At 46.8% G+C, this 26,461-nt stretch overlaps 1 protein-coding gene across 3 annotated transcripts in view; it reads right to left on the bottom strand.

Annotated features, from left to right (window-relative positions):
* RNF152 (ring finger protein 152) overlaps positions 1 to 26,461 on the bottom strand; it is a 77,259-nt gene that overhangs the window by 15,063 nt on the left and 35,735 nt on the right. The window contains exon 1 of one of the 3 annotated variants that reach the window (XM_045006096.1): positions 19,865 to 19,919. The exons of the other annotated variants lie outside the window; for them this stretch is intronic. The gene's annotated coding sequence lies outside the window, so the exon portion shown is untranslated. Of the gene's footprint in view, positions 1 to 19,864; positions 19,920 to 26,461 lie in introns of those variants that run through there. 3 annotated transcript variants of the gene reach the window in all.

Genomic DNA, 26,461 nt, shown 5'->3' with positions numbered 1-26,461 from the left:
AGTTCAGTACATTAAAGATCATTTGTTTCCTTCACTATTGTCCTATGGGGTTTTTGTTTTGTTTGCCTATGATTTTGCAGGGCTTCTGAGGCATGGGGTGGGGACATTATATTTTTCATAGATTTAATCCCAAAAGGGACCACTGTGAGCATGTAACCTACTATATAATAAAGGCCCTCCGACTTCCCCGAATTAATTCCTATTTGAACTAGAGCATGTCTTTTAGAAAAATATCCATTCTTGATTTTAAAATTGCCAGTGATAGAGAATCCACCACAGCCATCAGTAAGATGCTCCAATTGTTAATTATCCTCACTGTTAAATAACTACACCTTATTTCCAGTCTGAATTTGTCTAGCTCCGGATCCAGCCATTCAATCTAGCTATGCCTTTCTCTGCTAGATTGAAGAGCCCATTTTCCCATTTTTATTTCCCATGTAGGCAGTGGTGAGCTGGAGCCAGTTCGCGCCAGTTCACAAGAACCGGTTGTTAAATTTAGAAGCCGGTGTAGAACCAGTTGCTCAAAGGGGTGGCCTGGCTTCCCCAAGGGGCAATTTAAAGGGCCTGGGGCTCCCAGCAGGGGCTGGAGACCCAGGCCCTTTAAATTGCCACCAGAGCCCCACTGCTGGAGCCCTGGGGTAGGGCTGCGGGGCTCTGGGGGCTATTTAAAAAGTCCGGGGCTCCTGCTGCTTCTACCGCCCCAGCCCTTTAAATAGCCGCCAGAGCCCCGCTACTACTCCAGGCGGCTATTTAAAGGGCCAAGGCAGTAGAAGCAGGGGAGTCACAGGCCCTTTAAATAGCCCCCAGAGCCCTGGGATAGCGAAGGGCTCCAGGGGCTATTTAAAGGGCAGGGGCTCCAGCTGCCTCTGCCGCCCTGGTCCCTTAAATAGCCGCGGGATCCCTGCAGCTTCCCCAGGGTTCCTGCGGCTATTTACAGGGCCGGAGCTATAGAAGCAGAGGAGCCCCGACCCTTTAAATAGCCCCTGGAGCCCCGGGCTGCTGCTGCTACCTTGGTGGGGGATGAGGGGGAAGAGAAACTTGCAGGTTCTGAGGGGGGCAGTTGGGGGCAGGACGTGGGTTGGGGTCGGAGACAGGCATGTGGGGCTTGTACTGTACACACCGCGCAGTTCCCTACTGGCTCTTCAGCAGCACTTCGGCCGGGGGGGGGGGGTCTTCACTCGTTCCGGGTGAAGGACCTGCCCCCGAAATGCTGCCGAAAATCTGGAGCGAGTGAAGGACACACACACACACACACACACACACACGACACCAAAGTGCCACTGAGGACCCAGAACCAGTTCTTATGATTTTGGGAGCTCATCACTGCATGTAGGTACTTATAAACTGTGATCAAGTCAAACCTTACTCTTCTTTTTCTTAAACTAATAGATTAGTTCTTTGTGTCTATCACTATAAAGAATGTTTTACAATCCTTTAATAATTCATGGCTTTTCTCTGAACCCACTTGAATTTATCAGCATCCTTCTTGACTTGTGAACACCCGAACTGGACCCAGTATTCCAGTAGCAGTCACCCCACTGCCAAACACAGAGGTAAAATAACTTCTACTCCTACTTGAGCATCACACTGGGAGCTCTGTTCAGCTGATTACCCACCATGATGCCCATATCATTTTCAGAGTCACTGCTTCCCAGCATAGAGTCCCCCATTCTATATTATGGCCTATATTTTCTGTCCCTCCATTTGGGAGTACTAAAATGCGTATTGTTTGCTTGCATCCAGTTTACCAATCTATCTAGATCTTTCTGTATCAGTAACTGTCCTCTTCATTACTTACCACTCCCCCAATCTTTGTGTCACTTGCAAACTTTCAGTGACGATTTTGGTTTCCCCAAGGTCACTGATAAAAACATTATATAGCATAGGGCCAAGTACTGATCCCTATGGGACCCCACTAGCATCACACCACTCAGTAATAACTACCTGTTTACCATTACATTTTGAGACGTGCCAGTTAGTCAGGTGTTAATCCATTTAATATGTGCCATATTAATTTTATATCATTCTAGGGGGTTTTAATCAAAATGTCATGCAGTACCAAGTCAAATGCTTAACAGAAGACTAAATATATTACATCAACACTATGACCTTTATCAACCAAACATGTAATCTCATAGAAAAAGGTGACAAGTCAGTTTGACAAGTTAGTTATACCTTTCTGTCCCTGCCCACTTCACTGTATTTAAGAATATTCTTTAAAGGAGTCAGTTTGCATGTTTGTGGAGGCAACTTTTAAATAAAAGTATTGCCTAGTCAGTACTAATGGGTAAATAACAATAATTAAACACACTTGCACAGTGAGGTTTGTGTTTTTCCTATAATAGTTTCCCAAGACTGAATTATCAGCCAAAGTTTGTAGCTGTGAGGAGGATTTTTCCTTTTCATAACATTTCCCCTCCCCCCCCTTCTCTTTCCAGTTCATACAACTGGTCACAATACCCTATTTAACATGTGACATTTACCCTATTTTACTATCCCAGGATGATGGAAACAAAGGATGGAAATATGGGAGTGCAATACTGGATTAGGCCATAGGGCCATCCATTCCTGTATCCTGCCTCTGGCAGTGGCCAATATCTGACACAACAAGAGACAAAATGTGTGCAGTGGGCCACATCCTCAGTTGTCACAGATTGATACCACTCCACTGAAGTCAGTGGAACCAGGCCAATTTACACCAGCAGCAGATCTGGCTCACAATGTATCTTATCAACCTCTCAGTGATTATATCAACACCAAAACAACCAAGAGCAGAACTGTCTCTTGTGGAACCAAAGTGATGATCACCACAGAAAGTGACACCTGTGTTCCAATGGTTAAAAAAAAAAAAGAAGAGATTTGCTTTTCAAAATTGGGCACATTGGTCGTAATGAAAATGTTTGTACGTGCAAGAAATACTGCACAAAGCAGCTACACTTCAAACCGTATAGCTCTCAGGCGTGACTGTAAGGGACAGCCCCTGCAAAACGGGAGCATCAGAAGGCATTCTGCTCAAGGAAGAATGAGTGCAGGCAAGGCAGAGGCAGCTGCCCCTTCATAGAGTGCGGCTTGCTCACATCCACTGGCCAATGCATAAAAGAGGGAGTCATAATCACCCCGGGGGTTCATGGACTGGAAGTCTGTCTTGCCTTCACATAGGCCACAGACTTACCTGTGTCCTTTCCCTCCTCTTCCCTCCCCCAAACTGGCACACCTGTGTAAGAACCAAGTACAATCTGACCAATCATGGGGGAATTGGGTAGAATAAGTAAAAACTTTCAAACTCATAAAAACAAACTTGAGTGAATTCTTTGGGCAGATCTTAAAAGTGTGGATGCTTGGGGGTGTGTTGTCTGTTTTAACAGGGTACAGGAGCTAGCTGTTCATACTATCAATGTACATAACTCTGAGATAAAAAAGTTAAAGGTACAGTCCAGGTTATACACAGATATCCATTAAAACAAACAAACAACAACAACAACATGAGAACATTGAAACTATGAAAGCCCAGAAACTCAGCTGGTATAAGTCAATAAGGTTCTGGGCCCCAAATTTTTGGAAGTCAGGAAATTATTTGGTGAAGATCCACAAAACATCTTTGACCCTATCTGGCACTCACTTATACTAGTGTATCTCCATTGACATTACTGGAGTTAAACCCAATTTATACTGATGTAAATGAGATATGAATCAAGCCCCTTATCTCTGATCCTCTATCCAGTACTGTAGTCGTATCTACAAGTACTATCAACTCAGTGACTCGGCATCTTATATCTGACCCAGTGTCTCTGTGTGGTATTTCGGTCGCTGCAAGCATAGAAACGGGTGGAGAATTCAGAACTTAACAAAATAAAAGTCACCTTCAGGCATAAACTAGGCTAAGAAATTTTCATCCCAAAAAGTGTGAAAGTTTTGGAAAGTTATGAGCAATTTAAAGGGAGTGGGATAGAATGGAAACTCTTATAGAATTGTAATTCTAGGCTTACAAGTTGTACAACATACTGTGTAAAGACTAATGAAAGAAGTAGGGGTGACTTCATTTGCAGGAGATTTTCTACTGATAAAATAATAAAGCTATCTCTATTATAGATAGACCGTAACCCTGGAAATGGTCACTTCTGAGCATGTGTCTTTAAATGTCATCTTATTTACAGCCACACACATTATATGGATATAGCGGGGTAGCCAAACTGTGGCTCACAAGCCACATGTGGCTCTTATAAGGTTAAAGTGCAGCTCATGGAGCCTCCCACGTTCCCCCCCACTCTTCACCTACTAGACTGGGGGGAGCAAGGTGGTGGGGTAGGGGCTTCTGACCCAAGGGGAGGGGGTCCCTGGGCTCCAGAAGGAGCAAGGCAGAATCCCCAAGCCCCAGCAGTTGCTCCCCAGCTCTCAACCTTCTTCTGAAGATTGCAGACTTCTTCTGAAGATTCTTCTGTCGTTTGGGACTCGGAGGGTCAGTAAGTGTTTGTGGTGCTGAACCAAACAAAAAGCAGCTTCCTTTCCCCAAAGGCCTCAAAATGCGATCAAAATATTTTGAACAGGCCAGTTGGAACATGCAGTTAGTCTAATTCCAGGTGAAGATTGCTTAGGAACATCTAAGAATGGGTTAAATATTAGCCTCTGTCATCTAACCTCTTGGTCTCTACTGCAGCAGAGTTCCTGACAACATTTTGGAGGTGCAACGTTTTACATAATGGCAGCAAAATGAGTAATTTTTTACCTCAAAATATACTGAAGCCCCACAACACTCATTCATTCTGCCACAGCTCAATTTAAAAAAGTAAGTCATCACCCGTAGTCAGAATTAAATAGGGAAACAGCTACCAACCATTTGGCTCACTGTGTGTTGGTGAGGACAGAAGGTAAATCACATGAGATCTTACAACATTTATGTACCATTTCAGTTTAATGAATGTGTCAAGAGTTAGCGTTCCAACTGAGAGCTTCTTCGGCCCTGGATTACTGTCTATCTAAATGAATTCCTTAGAGTTTGTGATCAACATGCTTCCTAAATCAGGCAAAAGGTGCCGAGTTATCCAAAATGAACAGCTGGTCCAACGGTTTGTCAGGCTGGACTCTTCCCAGAGCAGAGGTTTGCACAGCCTGTGGAGCCAGCCAGGTCTCATATGAGGGCATTGCTGACTTCAGCATCAGTCAGAAATGTTGTTTTACTCTGATTATCGAGTGACAGCCAAGAAAAAGTTGCTGACAAGAGAAGAGCCAGTAAAGACTGTCAGAGGTGCCTATCGGACTCTGAAGGAGAGGGGGAACATGACAATGAAATCAAATAGAGACAGAAGCAACTGGAACTATGATTAATAACCCTGAATGGTGCAGATCTGAGAGACAACTAGTAATATTAATAAAAACTAACGGGGTATGAAAATCCACAAGCACCAAAACAGAAGTGTCAGAAAGGTGCAGAAGCAGATGTGAACCAGAGAGGAATATGTAAAGCAGATGAATCCTGCAATGGGAGATCAAAGTGAAATGAAAGAATGGATGGCTGAGAATGTGACAGAAACCCTGCCCCCCCACACACACACACATGCACACACCAAGAATTCAGGCTGTTATCTGAAATAGGTAATAGTTTTTAAGATTTGAGAAAGGATGTGTGATTAGAGAGCAATGGAAAGGCAGAGCTCTAAAGATGCTACAATAAATAACTGCGGTTTTCCAGGCTTGACATCTGCTCAGCTCATGCAATGTCAGAGACCCAGGCTAGTCTCCAGACTCTCATTCCTTGGGTCAACAGGAAGTTAGAAATGATAAGGTGCCAACTTCCTGTTTCCAGGCAAGCAATAAGGAGGGACTGGCATTTCCTGCTCTTTTTGCAACTAGTTGCAGTGTGGGATGGTATTGCAAAAGATAGAGATAGAATTCATAAGGCGTATGTTGCAGCTAGTGCAGTACATCTCGAGAAACTTGATAAGAGAACATGGAAAAGGAATGGCAGATCAGAACAAAATTAGGCTTTCTACAGTGAAAGATCTGCAAGAACCCTAGTTAGACTGGCCCAGAACTGACCCCAGCAACAGGATCAAGTGGATCTTTGCTCCCACTGCAAAAAAATAGAGAGAGTCTAGTGTGCGCAATGAGATTTGGTCAATCAATGGAGAATACAAAAGTATTTATTTGCCTGTTAACATAATAATCCTGTCACGTAAGCATATCATCAATGATATTGGGCCACTGAAGTCAAGGAGAGTTTTCCATTGATTTTTTCAATGGATTTTGGCTCAGGCCTACAGTTAAGAATTATTTTCATGCACACTTCATAGCTTAGTCAAGGTTCTAAATTATACGCCTCTACCCCAATATAACGCGGTCCTCGGGAGCCAAAAATCCCTACCGCATTATAGGTGAAACCCCATTATATCGGGGTAGTGGCGGCAGGGCTCCAGCGGTGATTTAAAGAGCCCTGGGCTACAGCTGCTGCAGGGAGCCCAGGCCCTTTAAATCGCCGGCGAGCCCTGCTGCCGCAGTTCCGGGGTAGCAGTGGCAGGGCTCCAGCGGTGATTTAAAGGGCCCAGGGCTCCCTGCAGCAGCCGGAGCCCCAGGCCTTTTAAAGAGCTGCCCGAGCCCCGCTGCCAGAGCCCTGGGGTTACCATGCTATATGCAAACCCGTGTTATATCAGGTCACATTATATCGGGGTAGAGGTGTATAAACTTTAAAACCTTTGAAAAATAAATTTAAAAAAAATACTTGTATAATGAAATACAATATGCAGAAGATTAAATATAACAACACATTTCAAAGACTGATTTATGGACATTGATATGCCACTGACAGCTTCAAACTTTGGACAAATTTATGCATGCACATATATACCATGCAGCAAGGTTAATATCAAACTTTTAGCAAGGGAGCGTATTATAGCAGTTCACCTTTATCAAGGAAGGTTCATTATGTAAACTCCCCAAACACATTAAGCATTCTTTGAAAGCATTACAGAGTATGTATGATTTATGATGAAGAGAGTTCCATTAATTTCAGGTGCCCTAAGGCTAGAAAGCAGATATGGGGGAACAGCCTTTTTTCAAACAGGGGAACTAATTGCTAGAATCATCTGCCCTCAGATATGAAAGGAAGTGTCTGCTGGAGTCTCTTCAATTTAGCGAAGATGGGAAAATTATATATTAAAAAGTTTGGCGATGTTTTCACATTTGTGCACGTTTCAAATAATGTTATATTCTAGCATTGCTGTTGTTGTGCATACCTGGCATTTACTATCTGATTTCCTCAGATCTTATTTATGTAACTAAGTAATTGAGAGCATCACAAACATTCATTCATACGCACCTTTGTTAGTGCGTATTATCCCCTTCAACACCCAGGGAATGGAGGGACAAAGAAAAGAAGCAATTTGCAATTTGCTTCTTAGTCACATAGTAAACCTGCAGTAGTAACAAATGCAACCCAGATTTCTTGAGTCTGAGTCCAATGCCTTTCCCACACCACCACCCTTCAACTCATGAAGCATGTCTCAGACAGAGGTGGCAAAGTTACAAACAGATTCTTTGGGCCAGATTCTGAGTTGTAATCTGGAAGCACAAACCAGCTGGAAGCAGATGGATTTTCCCAACCACAAGATTTCCCAAGCATGGGGGAGTCCCCAGCTGACAGGGAACCCACATAGCACACAGGGGCTTTTCCATTGCTTCCAGTGCACACATGAGCTTTCCCATTGACTTTGAAGTCGGTGTGAGCCTGTGAGCTGGTATTTTACAAAACCTGCCCTAAAACACAATTCACAGGATACAGAATCCTGTGGTTTGGTTTATGAGTAAATAAATTAACAATGGGACAATGAAGTTAATCATACCTTGTCCCTAGACTTGGCTACTCCCAGGGTTCCTCCCTCCAGATCACTCAAACCCACACCTGAGACCCTCCCTGTCTGAATAGTTATTCAAACTTGTGTAGAGTGCGTATAAAGAGGACACAAAATGGTGCTATTCTGATTTGGTGTCATTTTACACCCAAGAGGCCAGATTCTCAGCTGTTTAATTGTCATAGTTCTATTGACTTCAATTGAGCTATGACAGTTAAAACAAGTTGAGGATCTGGCCCAATTTCCACAAGTCTATATGACTTTGCAAGTGAAAGGTAGTGGAAAACCAAGCCCACTGAAACTGTACTTGAGATTGGACATTTCTAAGGGCTAGCTACAGCCTGGCTTTTGCTCCAGCTGATTGGTGCTAAAGAAATTTTGGCAAATATGCAAAAAATGTCCCCCTGTATGGGGTGACTGGGGTGGAAGCTGACCGGAATAGTAGGCATGGCTAGGAAAAAGGGGGCATGGATGAAATGTCTATCCCAGCCAGTGTAAAGCTCTCTGAAGTTGCTCTACTTTACACCAGTAACAGGGGCCGGGGGCATGAGGGTAGCTTGAAAGTGTAGCTCAGACACAGCCCAAGATCTGGGCCGAGAAGTTTCCCTTGTGGAGAAAAAGTGAGACAAAAACAAACTCTGAAGTTACAGCTACAGTCACATGATGCAAATTCTTCTATTTGCCCTCACTGGCCTTTTTCCTCCTGCCTGTTATCTGCCCAAACCTAGAGAAACTCTCAAAATGTTCACATTCCCGGGTTCCAAGAGTTCATTTTGGTTAGTCATCACTGAGAGTAAGCAGCACTATTCCTACAGCAACAGTACTAGACACCTGTTATGTTCCTGTTCACCAAAACATCGATATGCTTATTCCCGTGGAGTCAAAACATCACAATTAGAGCTGGATGGAAATTGTCAGACAAAATATTGTCAGAAAATGCCAGTGTATCCAAATCAAAACATTCCATGAGAGCATGAAGATTCTGAGGAAATTCCAACAGAAAACAGGCAGGTTCCCTGCCAGTTCACTCACTAAGCTTCTCAGCAACCTGGTGGACTGCTGGGGAGCCCCAATTCCCAGACTCCCAGCTCCTTGGCAGCTTGGGTTCCCAGGATCCTCAACAGCCCTTTCTGCCATCAGACTTGGGGCTTTCTTCCCCACAGGAGCAGCACGGGCAGATGGAGACCTGGGACAGGTAGCAGTGGCACCAGTATGTTGCCAAATTGGAATATTTCCCTGTGTGTAAAATTCCAAGGTCTAAGATTTTGTTCCAATTCAAAATGAAACAAAATGTCAAACCCTTGCAATTTTGCTCAGGATGGATATTGAATTTTTCAGCCAGCTCTAAGTAAACCCATATGGTTTTATCATTCTTCTCCGTCCTTTGTTGTCTTATCTTAATTATGTCCTAATCACTCTAAAAACACAGGAGAGAAGAAAATTAATCATCTCTCCCACAGAATCAGAAATTCACTTGATACTTCTGGTTAATTTTAATAGGAATGATTGGGAGTGGAAGGGAGTGAATTTATTCCACAACCATTAGAAGTAGGTAACCAGTAAGAAATATTTGGAGGCTGTCCCAAATATACTGCCACAGTCCTGCAGCTGGAGATTTGTCTGAACAAGGACTGTAGGATTTGGTTATTTTGTGCTCTAAGTTACAGTTTTTGATTCCAATGCAATATCTTCTTCAAAGAGCTTTTCATTTACACCACGAGAACGCTGTAACACGGAAAGCATGATGGCTGTTTACTGCAAGACTCCCTATTGTTTCAGAACAAGAAAAAGAGATACCCACAAGTAAAGCACCGTCTCTCACCTATGCTTTACAGAACCTTATTAGTTAGATGACAGAGTTCCCTCTCCCATTAAAGCTCTGTGCTTCATCTGACATTGATGGAGTCTTACTGATACCAGAAGAGAAACTTAATTAAATGTGTGCAGTCTCTCCCTCTCTCTCTCTCTCACACACACACACACACACACACACACAGAGGGAGATTTTGGTATTTTACTTACACTGCAATAAAACTAAAAGGGAGAGATCTAATTTAAAATAAATCTACGAGACACACGTACCTCACCAATATAGGTCAGTGGGTGGTTGAGCTGGAATCAGCTTGAATTAATGTATAAGACAGTCAGTCTAATACATAAGAGAATTCTCCAGCTCTGGGGTTATTGAATGACTTATACTAAAACTAGGTCAAATCCTACCTGCAAATAAGCCCAAACAATGGAGCAAAGAAGGGATTCAACGCTAATGTAGTTCGCACAGGGTCTAGGATGCTGCAATTTCACAGGTACCTAAAGAAACAATGCCTTTCAAATGAGAGTTTAATTGTGGCAATTCAGCTCTGTTTTCCTGTCACCAAGGCCATGTCTACACTACCTGCCAGATCGGTGGTAATAATCGATCTATCGGGGATTGATTTATCGCATATCATCTAGACGCAATAAATCGATCCCCAAATCAATGCCCGGACTCCACCTCAGCAGGAGGAGTAAGCGGAGCCAACAGGGGAGCTGCAGGGCAGCATAGCTGAAGTTATGTATCTTAGATTGATTCCCCACCCCTAGTGTAGACCAGCCCTAGACTACTGCACTTGCTTTCACACACACAAAGTATGATTTCCTGAGGAAGTGATTCTGGGACCCACAGAACTAAGCAGTTAGGTTCATGCCGTTATTCTGGTGAATTTGTTTTCTTCAGCTGATGGGAAATGAAGCAATAGGACTAGGGGCACAAAAGAAATACATTTTTCCCCACCCAGCTGATAATCACATTAGATAGGATCATGATAAGAGCAAACTGAGTTACAGATTTCATGATGACAGTTAAAAGAATTCTCTCTCTTTAGATCATGACTAAATGAAATAATTTATCAGTAGGGGGTTTTTTTTTTAATGTATTTTTTTTCCTTTTTCTTCTGCTTTTGTGTGAATTTAGTGCTTGTGAACAGTACTGAGAGCCCAAGAGATCAAAGTCCTCTTTTTACCCAGAGAACAGGTGTAGCATGAGCTATAACCCTCTAGGAGTTTGTCTTCACAAGAAAATTATATATAGTTAGGGCCCTACAAAATTCTGGGTCCATTTTGATCAATTTCACATCACAGGATTTTAAAAATCATAAATTTCATGATTTCATGAAGCAATAGGACTAGGGGCACAAAAGAAATACATTTTTCCCTACCCAGCTGATAATCACATTAGATAGGATCATGATAAGAGCAAACTGAGTTACAGATTTCATGATGATAGTTAAAAGAATTCTCTCTCTTTAGATCATGACTAAATGAAATAATTTATCAGTAGGGGGTTTTCTTTTTAATGTATTTTTTTTCCTTTTTCTTCTGCTTTTGTGTGAATTTAGTGCTTGTGAACAGTATTGAGAGCCCAAGAGATCAAAGTCCTCTTTTTACCCAGAGAACAGGTGTAGCAAGAGCTATAACCCTCTAGGAGTTTGTCTTCACAAGAAAATTATATATAGTTAGGGCCCTACAAAATTCTGGGTCCATTTTGATCAATTTCACATCACAGGATTTTAAAAATCATAAATTTCATGATTTCATGAAGCAATAGGACTAGGGGCACAAAAGAAATACATTTTTCCCTACCCAGCTGATAATCACATTAGATAGGATCATGATAAGAGCAAACTGAGTTACAGATTTCATGATGATAGTTAAAAGAATTCTCTCTCTTTAGATCATGACTAAATGAAATAATTTATCAGTAGGGGGTTTTCTTTTTAATGTATTTTTTTTCCTTTTTCTTCTGCTTTTGTGTGAATTTAGTGCTTGTGAACAGTATTGAGAGCCCAAGAGATCGAAGTCCTCTTTTTACCCAGAGAACAGGTGTAGCAAGAGCTATAACCCTCTAGGAGTTTGTCTTCACAAGAAAATTATATATAGTTAGGGCCCTACAAAATTCTGGGTCCATTTTGATCAATTTCACATCACAGGATTTTAAAAATCATAAATTTCATGATTTCAGCTATTTAAATCTGAAATTTTGGGGTGTTATAATTATAGGGATCCTGACCCAAAAAGCAGCTGGGGAGAGTGTTGCAAGATTATTATAGGAGGGTTGCGATACTGCTACCCTTACTTCTGTGCTATTGCTAGCAGTGGCACTGCCTTCGGAGCTGGGCAGCTGGATAACAGTGGCTGCTGGCCGGGAGCTCAGCCCTGAAGGTAGAACCACTGCCAGCAGCAGTGCAGAAGTAAGGATGGCATGGTGTGGTATTGCCACCCTTACTTCTGCACTGCTGCCTGCAGAGCTGGGCCCTCATTAAGCGGCCACCCTCTCTGGCCTCACAACTCTGAAAGCTGCAGCACAGCAGTAAGGGTGGCATGGTATGGTATTGCCACCCTTACTGCTGTGCTGCTGCTGGCTGGGCACTACCTTCAGAGCTGGGCAGCCGGCCAACAGTCACCGCTCACCGTTTGCCCACCTTTGAAGGCAGTGCAGAAGTGAGGGTGGCAATACAGTGACCTGACTAAAATAACCTTGCGACCCCACTGCAACTCTCTTTTGGGTCAGGACCCCCAGTTTGAGAAACTCTGGTCTCTCCATGAAATCTGTATAGTCTAGGGTAAAAGCACACAAAAGACCAGATTTCATGGTGGGAGACCAGATTTCACAGTCCGTGATAAGTTTTTCATGGCCTTGAATTTGGTAGGGCCCTTTATAGAGTTAACTAAGGGCTTGGCTACACTTACAAGTTGCAGCGCTGGGAGTTACAGCGCTGGTCATGCAGCTGTGTAGGGCCAGCGCTGGAGTGTGGCCACACTGACAGCTACCAGCGCTGCAGTGTGGCCACACTTGCAGCACTTTCCAGCGCTGTATTGAGAGGTGCATTGTGGGCAGCTATCCCACAGAGCACCTCGTCCCATTTTGGCGCTGAGTATTGTGGGAAGGGGAAGGAAGTGTGTGGGTCATTCCGCTTCCTGTGCCAACGCCCCGTGGTGCATCGCTTCACATCCCAGCATTCAGTCTTTCCGGCAACGTTTGGCGCCATTGTGAGTGTCTTTCTGTTACTGTGTGTGAATCGCGATTTCTGTGGGAAATGGAGCCCGAGCTGCTGAGGACTGTGCTGATGAGTGTCGCCAGCACAACACGTTTGGCAGTCGAGCTATTCCTTCAGCTCCAAAGTGACAGTGAGGAGTCTGACGATGATATCGATATCGATTTGCCTGCCGCGTGTGACACTACAGTGCTTGTGGCATTCACGGAAATGCTCAGCACCGTTGAACGCCGCTTTTGGGCTCGGGAAACAAGCACTGACTGGTGGGATCACATCGTCATGGAAGTCTGGGATGACGAGCAGTGGCTGCAGAACTTTCGTATGAGAAAAGCCACTTTCATCGGACTGTGTGCTGAGCTCGCCCCCACTCTGCGGCACAAGGACACAAGATTGAGAGCTGCCCTGACGGTGGAAAAGCGGGTGGCTATTGCAATCTGGAAGCTGGCAACTCCAGACAGCTACCGGTCGGTCGGGAACCAGTTTGGAGTGGGAAAGTCGACCGCTGGAATCGTTTTGATGCAAGTTTGCAAGGCAATTAATCGCATCCTGCTAAGAAAGACCGTGACTCTGGGGAGCGTGCAGGACATTGTGGATGGCTTTGCACAAATGGGTTTCCCTAACTGTGGAGGGGCGATAGATGGGACACATATTCCTATTCTGCCCCCCCCCCCCAACCTGGCATCAGAGTACGTTAATCGTAAGGGGTATTTCTCTATGGTTCTCCAGGCGCTTGTGGATCACCGCGGGCGTTTCATTGACATTTACACAGGCTGGCCTGGAAAGGTGCATGATGCACGCATCTTTCGGAACAGTGGCCTGTTCAGGAAGATGCAGGCAGGGACTTTTTTCCCAGACAGGAAGATCACAGTAGGGGACGTCGAAATGCCCATTGTGATCCTTGGAGACCCCGCTTACCCGTTACTGCCTTGGCTCATGAAACCCTATACAGGGAAGCTTGACAGGAGCAAGGACCGGTTCAACTACAGGCTGAGCCGGTGCCGAATGACTGTGGAGTGTGCTTTTGGGCGTTTAAAAGCCCGCTGGAGATCCTTGTATGGGAAGCTAGACTTGGGGGAAAGCAGCATCCCCGCGGTTATATCCGCTTGCTGTACCCTCCATAATATTTGTGAAGGGAAGGGTGAAACATTCAGTCAGGCCTGGACCCCCGAGGTTCAAGTCCTGGAGGCTGAATATGCACAGCCAGAGAGCAGGGCTAATAGAGAGGCCCAGCACAGGGCTTCAAGGATTAGGGATGCCTTGAGGGAAGAATTTGAGGCTGAAAGCCAACAGTAATGTTTGCTGCCTTGCATGGGAGTGAAGTGCACTGTTTACACTGTTATTCTATTATCCCTAAAATAATTTGCAGTGCCTCTTTCTTTACTGGGCTAAGGTATCTTTCACTATCTGCTATAATAAAGACTGTTTTCAAAGCCAAGAATTGTTTTATTGAAAAGAAACAAACTTCCTTGACAGACAGACAGACAGACACACAACATTTCATGAACACAAGAGGGCAGGGGTGTGGGTTGGTGAACTGTACAGTCACAAGTTTGCATATGTCCTGTCTGGAGTGCTGTGCAATGAATCCTGCACTTCAGGGTGCATATACTGCATGGTGATGGGGGTTGAGAGCAGAGGGTAAGGGTTGTAGTTATCAGGGCTGGTTGGTGAACGTACAGGTGTTGGAGGCAGCTGGTAGTGGTAAGAACCTGGATGCTGGGGAAAGGGGGTTTGAGCTGACATTGGGGCACAAGGCAAAAAGCTTTGGGACGGGGGGGTGGGGGAGTAGCACGGTAGTGCTCCGCTTGCATGGCTACGAGTGACTCGATAGAGTCCGCTTGGCGCGACAGGATGCTTAGCAGCTGCTCTGTGCTTTTCCTCTTGGCCGCTGCATTTCTCTGCCGGGTCCTGCTTTCCCTCTGGCGGATCCTACTTTCCTTTTCTCTCCACTCCTGCAAATTTTTACTCTCTCTAGCAGAGTGAGCAATAACAGTTTTTAGCATGTCCTCCTTACTCTTTCGGGGATTTTTCCTCAAATTCTGCAGTCTCTGTGCTGTGGTACATCTGGTCAGTCCAGCAGTCAAGGTCACTTTAGAAAGGCAGAAATGACAACATTTAACAGGGTAGCATTGTTTTCATTATCTCCAGACAATAATTCCCACACACTGAGGGAGTTCTTAGTCCTCACTTTAGCATTCTTTTACCACACACATAACACAACAGAAGACACGAAATGGTGAGTGAGGGGTGCTGCATAGAGGGAGAAGTGGGGCTTGAGTGATAGAGGGGTGCTGGTTGCAGTGCACCGAACAGCTGCAGTGATAGAGGGGTTGAGTGAAGATGCAGCTGCAGGGGTGATCTTCACTATCTCCCTATCTCTATCACTATCTTCACTAAAGAGTCTCCCAACATTTTTCACAGGAGTTAATCCTGGAAGATATCTCTCTGCTGCGGGTCACTAGGGTCACTAGGGAAGAGCGGGAGGCTCTTCTACAGCAATGTGGATTCCGCCCTGGACCCTATGCAGCTTGCCTGTGTTCAGCAATGGTCCCCCCACCCCTCGCGGCACAGTGGCGCGGACGCGTTAGCCTGACTGGGACAAGGACCACAGTGGCTCTCCCTATAAACCTGCGCAGGCATATTGCCCACGCTCTGGCTGAAACTTTTGAGGAGATTACTGCAGCCGATTACCGCGACGTGATAGACCACATCAATGGGCTATTCCACATCTAGGCTGGCATGCATGCAGCCCTAACCCCCCTTCCTCTCCAGAAACATTTCCACCCAGAAAATAAAAGCCGCTTACCGGTAACCCGCTGCTCTGCTTGTCCTTCTGCAACTGCTGGCTGCTGCGATTGGGTACTTTCCTCCTGGCTTGAGAAGAGCTCCTGGCTGCATGCCTCCTGGGACTCTGGGGTGTTTTCCCCCATCCCAGTAGCTTCACTCGCGTTTTCCTCCACCCCCCCCACCGCCTCCGCCTCCACCTCCTGTCCCCCACCCTGCTCAGAAGTGTCCATCGTGGTCCTGGGATTGGCAGTGGGGTCACCCCCAAGTATCATGTCCATCTCTCTGTAAAAACGGCATGTCGTGGGGGCAGCTCCAGATCGGCGATTGCCCTCGCGGGCTTTGTAATAGGCACTCCGCAGCTCTTTAACTTTAACCCTGCATTGTAGTGCGTCCCGATCATGGCCCCTATCCAGCATGGACCTTGATACCTGCTCAAAGATATCGTAATTCCTACGGCTGGAGCGCAGCTGGGACTGCATAGCTTCCTCCCCCCAAACACTAATGAGGTCCTGCAATTCGCCAGTGCTCCATGCTGGGGCTCGTTTGCCACGTGGAGGCACGGTCACCTGTAAAGATTAACTGATTGCACTCCACACACACCTGGCTGCAGCAAACAGGAAGGAGATTTTTAAATTTCCCGGGGCATTTAAAGGGCGGGTCACCTGAGGCAAGAGCAGTAGAGTGCAAACTGATGAGCAGAGTGGCTGAACAGGAATTCTGGGATAACTCCTTATTCCCTGGAGGACAATTACAGCGCTGGTGAGTGTCCACACCTGATGAGCAGCGCTGGATCACCACTGGGCACTCCTTATACCCCAACCCGGATGGGTTTTCAGCCAGCACTGCAACCAGGGAGTTGCAGCGCTGGTTGTGCCCTGCAAGTGGACGGGGTGTAATTGCAGCGCTGGAAAGCCTCCACCAGCGCTGCAACTTGTAAGTGTAGCCAAGCCCTAACATAAATCCTTAAGGTTGTACTCTAACACAGTCTAATTTTCTAGTGCAGACAAGCTCTGGCAATGAGCTAGTACTTCACTCTCCACGCCTTTTCAGTCCCTAAGACCTCGGCTAATACTGCCAGCTAATACCAATTGCGGTGGTGGCTCTTGTGATGTACAAACTAGCTTTCTGCAAATTGGACTGAGATCAGCAAACTTGTTTCCCGCCAGACAGCAATTGCCTGGTAACAACTTTTGGCACCTGATATTATTAATACTTTGCTCACTTTCTAATTTAGGGTCCAGTCCAGCTCCTGCTGAAATCAATAAGAATCTTTCCCTGGATTCCAATGAGAGATGGTGCAAGCCCATGCTGAATAAGTATTTACTATCTCCAATTTCTGAGTGATCCGTTATCCGGATGTCTACCACCACCTCTCCCCCAATAAAACCCCTTTAAAAAGCTCTAGTAGGATATACCCCAAATCCAAAATTATTTCATGTTTTATAACCAAAAGGTGCCTACCCTGGCTATTGACATTCTATAAGGTCCCAGTTCAGCCAGATCCTTAAGCACATGCCTACCTTTAAGCATGCAAGTAATCCTAGTGAAATTTGTGGGACAACTCACATGCTTAAAGTTAGACACCTGTGTAAGCACTCTGCTGAGCTGGGGCCCAGAAGCATGATCAATTAGTACAACAGTCAGGGGTGGCTCCAGGCACCAGCACAGCAAGCGCGTGCCTGGAGCGGCAAGCCACGGGGGGCGGCCTATCAGTCGCTGTGAGGGTGGCAGGCTGGCGGCTTTTGGCGGCGCGCCTCCGGGAGGTCCGCCAGTCCCATGGCTTCAGCAGAAATTCGGCAGTGGGGACACTGATGATGCCGCACCAGCGGACTTCCCACAAGCAAGCCGCCAAATCCACATGACCAGCGGACCGCCCACAGGCGCGCCGCCAAAAGCCGCCTTGCCTGCCATGCTTGGGGCGGCAAAAAACTTAGAGCCATCCCTGACAACAGTAATACCTAGAAGAGATATTCCACTCTCTCCCTCTGAAAACACACACCCCAAAGCAACTGCACCTTCCCCCGGAAAGCTGGAGCTAATAGAGTGGGCTTTGCATCGTGCCCTACAGTTTAGCCATTTCAGAGCAAAGGGAGGGGAATGAATGCCAAAGGTGAGAGGCCCTCACAGAAAATCCCCACACAGTTTGATCCAAAGTCGACTGAAAGACTCCCATTGACTTCAATGTGCTTTGGATCTGGCCCAAACAGATGGGGAGCGGGGGAGGAGAACCTCTAGCTCCAAGCATCTCCACTGATCCGCAACTGAAGCAGCATCACATGTGGAAAAAGGCGTCTCTCAAGTAGGTAATATAGCACTCTCCTGTTCATGGCCATGACTAAAGGCTAAAGGCTGTTGGAGACAAGCCTGCCATGTGCATAGTATCACAATTTCACTGTCAGGAGAGAGAAAGATAAATTAGATACCTGAAGGCTGAGCTCAGAGCTGCAAGCCGCATAAGCTCTGACAATCATGCTTGAAGAAAGCCAGGCATTCTGAAGTTCAAATTCGAAGGAGCACTAAAATAAACAATCCCTGTAGGCATCACTGTAAACCTACAGTTGCACTGCTTCCTGGATACTGTATTCGGTTCCAACATTCATTCATTTGCTTTAGCCCACGGACGCTTTAGCTGCAAGGCATTTATCAGAACTGCCAATGTTCTCCAAGTCATATCTCATTCTCTACAGAGAGTTTCAAAGTTCAGGCCAGATGATGCCCACTGTATTTCTTTCAATCAGATGCAATCAATGGTTGGCTGCTTTCAAAATCTCCTATTTTTGGCTATATTTACCCAACTTCATTGGATTTATACTGTTTGTGAGAGGGAAATGGCATGAGTGAAAATATTGAGAAAAGGCTGTATTATACCTCTTGTTTTGGGGCCTAACCCTGCAGTGTTGACAGATTGGCAATTTACCAGCACAGGATTGGGTTCTTGGCTAGCCTGAAGAGTATAGCAAAGGAAGTAATGGATTTAGAAAACGTAGCAAAAACAGATCCTCTATCCCAAAGATGCCATGTGCCCCAATTTACCAATTTTACTTTAAACTACCGCTCTTGGAAACCACACTGCACTTGTGAGCACTTAGCTAAACTTACTTTTGGTTTATTGTAAGAAAGGGTAAAGATTTAACTAGAAATGAGAGAAAGTGGTGGAAACAAATGGTTACAATACAAAACAAAATCATAACACGCACACCTGGGTCTATAATTATTAATAGCTGCCTTTTCCAACTAACAAAGTAGGTTCCTCCCTCCCCACAAAAAACGCTTTGTCTGTTGAAGAGCTGGCTGGTTTCACAAGAACAAGGATCCAAACATTCATGAAAACACCCCCACTCTACAAGTGTCTGTGAATGGATCCAGAAGATCTGTGTGATACTGAGTCTTTTTTCCCTAGTCATATTCAGGGTGATCCCCTGTCTTGTAATGTTCCTTTTTTACTTGTAAGTGGTGTTGACTGTTAGCAGTTGCCTCTGGTGATTTTTCATTGAAAGTTTAAGGGCTGGTCTCCACTAGGAACTTACAGTGGTATAGCTACATCTCAGGGGGCAGGGGGTGGAAAATCCACACTCCTAGGAGACATTGCTATACCAGCCTAACCTCTGGGGTAGACAGCACTAGGTCAGTGGAAGAATTCTTCTGTCAACCTAGCTACTGCCTGCCTCTTGGAGAGGATGAGCACCTACACCAATGGAAGAACCTCTGCTGTCAGCATAGATAGTGTCTACACTGAAGCACTACTGCTGCACCTCTGTAGCATTTTAAGTATACACTTAGCATTGTGCAAGGCTAGACAATTGAACCTTGATTTCCATCACCAGCTAAACAGGGCAGGATGACAAATCCTTCCTGCCTGAATGTGCCATGACCAAGATACATTATTATCCCCTACTGATTAATTTTTATTCCAAGTCCATAAAGCATACTTTCATATACAAATACATTATTCCTCAAATATTACCCATACATTCATCACAAAATGATTATGAATCTCAGGCCTGGTCTGCACTAGGACTTTTAATCGAATTTAGCTGCGTTAATTCGAATTAACCGCTCAACCGTCCACACCAGGAAGCCATTTAATTCGAACTAGAGGGCTCTTTAGTTCGAATTCGGTACTCCACCCCGACGAGGGGAGTAGCGCTAAATTCGACATGGCTATCTCGAATTAGGCTAGGTGTGGATGCAAATCGAACTTACTAGCTCCGGGAGCTATCCCACAGTGCACCACTCTGTTGACGCTCTGGACAGCAGTCCAAGCTTGGATTCTCTGACCAGCCACACAGGAAACGACCCGGGAAAATTTGAATTCCTTTTCCTGTCTGGGCACTTTGAATCTGATGTCCTGGTTGGACATCGGGGCGAGCTCAGCAGCACCTGCAACGATGCAGAGCTCTCAAGCAGAGGAGTTCATGCAATCCCAGAATAGAAAGAGGTCCCCAGCATGGACAGACCAGGAAGTCCTGGATCTGATCGCTGTGTGGGGCAATGAGTCTGTGCTTTCGGAGCTGCGCTCCAACAAACGGAATGCAAAGACCTATGAGAAGGTCTCCAAAGCCATGGCACTCAGAGGATACAGCCGGGATACAACGCAGTGCCGCGTGAAAATCAAGGACCTGAGACAAGGCTACCAAAAAGTCAGAGCGGCAAACGGACGCTCCGGAGCACAGCCCCAGACATGCCGCTTCTACGAGGCACTGCATGCCATTCTAGGTGGGTCTGCCACCACTGCCCCACCAGTGACCGTGGACTCTGAGTATGGGATAGTGTCGAGGGGCAGTTCCTCGGCGATGTTCGCCGATGGGGAAGATGAGGAAGGGTTTTGGAGGACGACGCAGGCGACAGCGCTTACAATACCGCTTTCCCCGACAGCCAGGATCTCTTCATCACCCTCACAGAGATCCCCTACCAACCCTCCCCGGCCGTTAACCCGGACTCAGAATCAGGGGAAGGATCAGTCGGTAAGTGCTATAAACATGGAAACATTTATTTTTTAAAAAACAGGAATAAAAAAATATGTAAAAACTATATAAAAACTTTTCCATAAAAAACTATATAAAGAGAAGGTCCACACAGATAGGGATGGAACAGAAATCCTCCTGGGACACTTCCACGAAGCTCTCGGAGAGCAGCTCGAAAAGTCTCCGCAGGAGGTTCCTGGGGAGAGGTGCCTTATTTGGTGCTCCGTGGAAGCACACTCTTCCGTGCCAGGCCATCCTAATGTACAGCGGAATCATTGCCTCCACCAGCATGGCAGCATACGGTCCTGGTCTGTGCAGGGATTCTAGCAGCATCCTCTCTCTCTCTCTCCGAGTGACCCGCCTCAGGGTAATCTCGTTCGGCGACTGCTACATCTAATTAGGGCAATTAGTGTACTGTTACTATTGTGAATGCTTGACTTTTACTTTGCATAGCAATGACTTTCGTTTAACAGCCACGTGTTGGAGGCCGCAGAGGAAAAGCATACAGTGATCTTTCCCGGGCACAGCCGCGAGGGGCTGGAACAGGGTCAGACTTTATGCTTTACAGATTGCCTTCAGCGGGAGGGCACAGCTATCCATTAACTGTTAAGCAGCCTATAGTGTAGTGCTTACCAGGCCTGGCTGCTACATGGATTCAGATGTACCGCCCCGCTTGTCCGATCTCCTGTGCAAGACCGCAGCCAATGAAAGCGTATTCCGAAATCTCGAACTTGTCCTGAGAGCTCGTGAGACTAGGTGCCCTGTATGGTCTTGTTCACTGAAACTGAGTAGACTGTGTTCAGTGTTCGGCAAACATGTATCTTTTCAAGGAAATCACTTCCTTTTTCCCATCACACAGCTGCGGCTCTTTCCCGAACTGCCCCGGCATCCCCCTCACAGAGGCTGGCGCAGATTAGGCGGCAAAAGAAAAAGACTAGGGACGACATGTTCTCGGAACTGATGGCTTGCTCCAGAGCCGAGGCGGCCGAGCAGAGACAGTGGAGGGAGACCCTATGTCAGCACCAGCGCTCACACAGCGAACGGGAGGACAGGTGGCGGCAGGAAGACCATCAGGCAACTCAAACGCTGCTTGGGCTAATGAGGGAGCAAACGGACACGCTCCGGCGCCTTGTAGATGTTCTGCAGGACCGCAGGCAGGAGCAGAGAGCCCCCCTGAACTGTATCTGCAACCGCCTTCCCCCGCCACAAAGTCCTGTCCCCCCCTCACCAAAAATCACAAGAAGGAGGGGCGCTAGGGGCCGTGAAAACTGTCACTCCACCCCAGCAGAGCGCTCATGTACCAAACAGCTCTCATTCCCTAAAGTATGAGAAGTGCTTCCCTTCCTGGATCACCCAGTCCCAAATCCAAGTTTCATCCCCCCACTGTGTAGTTGAGTATTAAAAGTAGTTTGTTGTTATTCACTGTTTCCGTCACGTTTTCCTTGTCAAAAGACTTTCTGTGAAGGGGGAGAGGGTTTTTTTAATTGCATAGGACAGCCTCCATTACCAGGGTACAGACATGGGGGCAGGATCAACAGCAGGACACACACAGACTGCAGTCACTAGGCACTAGGGTCATTCTGGGAGGTGAATGCTGCCCCGGGTCAGTCTGTGAGGTGTATGCTGTCCCAGGGTCCTAGCGCCTGACATCCACAAATGGCAAGGCAGGCTGCCCTTACCATGCCCTTCCACCCTAGCCACGAGCCTCTCCGATGCCCTGAGCCCCAGCAAGAGCCCTCATCCACAGACACATACTCACCCTTCCCACACACCCCTCACCCCTTCCTACGCCCCAACCCCCAGCCCAGAGCCTGCATCCAAACTCCGTCCCAAAGACGGCACCCCTCACCCCTTCCTGCAAACCCACCCCTTCCTGCACACCCACCTGCAACCGTCCTCCCCCCAGAGACCGCTGTAGGAGCAGGAGCCTGTCATTCTTCTAGTGTAGAAGCGGTCTGGACATCAGTGCACACCGTACCCACCACAGTCCGCGTCCATGTTTCAACCCTTGAACAGGAATTCATAATTAAAGAAAACTTTATTAATAATCAGTGTTCCATTAAAGTTATTTTAAAACGTGTGTTGGAAGGGGGGAAACCTGGAGAACGGGGTATGTAACCGCAGATCTAAGTCAACAGTCAGTGAAACAGGCTCAGGTTCAGCTTCTCTGTAAATCAACTGGAGAGTCATAGGTTACCCTGCTCTCCGAAGAACCTATCTTTCAAAGCCTCCTGGATGCACAGCGCTTCCCGCTGGGATCTTCTATCGGCACGGCTGTCTGGCTGAGCGTAATCAGCAGCCAGGCGATTGGCCTCAATCTCCCATCCCGCCATAAAGGTCTCCCCCTTGCTCTCAGAGAGATTGTGGAGCACACAGCAAGCAGCAATAACAACGGGGATATTTTTTTCGCTGAGGTCCGAGCGAGTCAGTAAGCTCCTCCATCTCCCCTTGAGACGTCCGAAAGCACACTCTACCACCATTCTGCACTTGCTCAGCCGGTAGTTGAAGAGCTCCTTCTCTCTGTCCAAGGCGCCTGTATAGGGCTTCATGAGCCAGGGCATTAGCGGGTAGGCTGGGTCCCCGAGGATCACTGTAGGCATCTGCACATCCCCAACCGTTATTTTGTGGTCCGGGAAGAAACTACCTGCCTGGAGGCATTTAAACAGACCAGAGTTCCTGAACACACGTGCGTCATGAACCTTTCCCGGCCACCCGACGTAGATGTTGGTAAAACGTCCCCTATGGTCCACCAGTGCTTGCAGCACCATAGAAAAGTAGCCCTTTCGGTTAATGTACTCGCTGGCCTGGTGGGCCGGTCCCAGGATAGGGATGTGAGTGCCATCTATAGCCCCACCGCAGTTTGGGAATCCCATCGCGCCGAAGCCATCTATGACGACCTGGACGTTTCCCAGGGTCACTACCTTTGAGAACAGTTGCTCAACGATTGCGTGGGCTACTTGAATCACAGCAAGCCCTACGGTAGATTTGCCCACGCCAAAGTGGTTCGCTACTGACCGGTAGCTGTCTGGCTTTGCAAGTTTCCAGAGGGCTATGGCCACTCGCTTCTGCACAGTCAGGGCTGCTCGCATCCGGGTGTCCTGGCGCTTCAGGGCAGGGGCCAGCAAGTCACAGAGTTCAAGGAAAGTACCCTTACGCATCCTGAAGTTTCGCAGCCACTGTGATTCATCCCAGACCTGCAGCACTATGCGGTCCCACCAGTCCGTGCTTGTTTCCCGGGCCCAGAATCGCCGTTCCACACCATGAACTTGACCCATTGCCACCATGATCTCCACTGCGCGGCGTACCCTGCTTTGTGAGAGGTCTGCGCCACTCTGTGACTTCCTGTCCTCACCGCACTGCCGGAGCCTCCTTGCCCGATTTCTCAGCAGCTGACTGTGGAAGAGGTGGACGATAAGGTGCGAGGAGTTGACAACGGCCATAAGTGCAGCGATGATCGCAGCGGGCTCCATGCTCGCAGTGCTGTGGCGTCCGAGCTGTAACCGACCAGAGAAGGGCGTGAACAGATTTCCCGCCGGCGCTTTCAAGGAGAGAGGGCGGGAGTGACGGTTCAATGATGACAGTTACCCAAAACCACCCTCGACACATTTTTTCCCCCAGCAGGCATTGGGGGCTCTACCCAGCATTCCACTGGGCAGCGGGGACTGCGGGAACTGTGGGATAGCTTCCCACAGTGCACCGCTTCCAAAGTCGACGCTGGCCCCGTTACTGTGGACTCAGACAGTCGAATTAGTGTATTTAGTGTGGATACACAAATTCGACTTCATAAGGTCGATTCCACAAATTCGAATTAAGTAGATTCGAAATAGTCTTGTAGTGTAGACGTACCCTCAGCAAGTTATGAGCTTTCTGTAGATACCTTACATGTTACTCTTTATGGAGAAATATCCTGTAAGACATGTGTTTGGTGTGATGAGTTTGTCAGGACGAGAGTAGTTTGCAAAGAACAGGAGACCCTTCTCTTAGAAGACTCTGTGTCAGAATCATTCCCATCAGTTTACTGGGTAAAACATCCACCTGATGTAAACTTGCTATTGTTTTCCACAGATCTGTCAGGTCCCAGAGATGAGACCCAACTGGGGAGGGCACAAAATTCCAGGCTATAAGCATCACAAGTGAAAAAGGGTTCGTTCATAAAGTAGTGTTAAGAAGTAAAGAGTGATCTCTGTCCTCAAACTGGTTCATGGTTAACCGTTACAGGTAAAGCCCAGACTGGCATTTGGTGCCTAAACTTGGATTGTAGCAGTATGCCTGTCTGGAGCAATAAGGGTGAGAAAAATATTCAGGACTTTTTTATTTAAACCCATAATCAAAGCACTATATACAGAAAATGATCCTTAATTTAAATAGCATTTAAAAGTTGAAGGCCCCTAGAGCAGGCTTTGCATACATGTGCGGGAGTGTGAGGACTCAGCCAGTATTCGTGATCCGAAGCTGAAAGCTGCTCCTAATAAATCCATACTATTGCATTAAAGAACTGGTCCACACATATTCACTCTTATACTAATAAGTGATGCAGCCAATGCAGGGAGGTCCTGGGAGTACTAAAGCAACGAAAGAGGAGGAGACAATGGGTGAGTCTAGACATACAGTGCTACAGCAGCGCAGCTATACCGATACAGCTGAGCCGCTGCAGCACATCTGGTGAAGATGCTCTGTGTTCTCCTGCCAACACAGTAGCTGTGCACATGAGCACTCATGTCGGCGTAACTTATGTATCTGAGGGGGGTGAAATAGTCATACCCCTGAGCGACATAAGTTTTACCGACATAGGCTGTAGTGTAGACATAGCCAGAATGTGTCCTCATACATGCCCATGGAGCATATGCAACAAAGTGTTGTCCTTGTAGAACAATATGATTAATTGCAGCATGAAGCGCATATGGCTTAACAGACAATGCTGAGATCTAACGGGTTACCATAACCAAGTCATAAGATTAAAGTGACTTTTCAGCCTGGCTGGATAAAATAATCTTAAAGGTGAGCTGGGGAGAACAAAAACCCTCCATTTTGTACCCTTTTTGCTCTGTTTATGACATATAAAGAAGGCATAGCACATTCTTTTTAAAATGTTTGGTTTTCTTCGTCTTGCTTTACATTATAAATATCAAGTCTTGACTTAATTTCTTTTGCTTGAAGACTCCTTGGGAGACCTCTGAGATCACAAGTGACAAGAAACTAAAACCTGAGCAATGCAGAGGGAGAGGAATTTTCAGGGCTACTTTTAATTTTCAGTTACTGTTTGAGTGTTGCCCCTATCGCAAGTCCCATCCATGCATGAAAAGGAGCAAGGGGTCCTGGGCGGCAGTCAGGGGACAGAGAGCGGGGGGGTTGGATGGGGAGTGGGAGTCCCGGGGAGCCTGTCAGGGGTCAGGGATGTGGACAGGGGTCCGGGGGGGGGGGGCATTTGGGGGGTTGGATAGGGGGTGGAGTCCCAGGGTGGCAGTTTGGGGTGGGGGTCATAAGAACATAAGAACGGCCATACCGGGTCAAACCAAAGGTCCATCTAGCCCAGTATCCTGTCTATCGACAGTGGCCAATGCCAGGTACCCCAGAGGGAGTGAACCTAACAGGCAATGATCAAGTGATCTCTCTCCTGCCATCCATCTCCATCCTCTGACAAACAGAGGCTAGGGACACCATTCCTTAACCATCCTGGCTAATAGCCATCTTTGGACTTAACCACCATGAATTTATCCAGTTCCCTTTTAAACGCTGTTATAGTCCTAGCCTTCACAACCTCCTCAGGTAAGGAGTTCCACAAGTTGACTGTGCGCTGCGTGAAGAAGAACTTCCTTTTATTTGTTTTAAACCTGCT

This window comes from Mauremys mutica, chromosome 2 (assembly GCF_020497125.1).
Source record: "Mauremys mutica isolate MM-2020 ecotype Southern chromosome 2, ASM2049712v1, whole genome shotgun sequence".
NCBI classification, from domain to species: Eukaryota; Metazoa; Chordata; order Testudines; family Geoemydidae; genus Mauremys; species Mauremys mutica.
The sequence above is the reverse complement of the archived record's forward strand: the minus strand, read 5'-3'. Positions and strand labels throughout refer to the sequence as shown.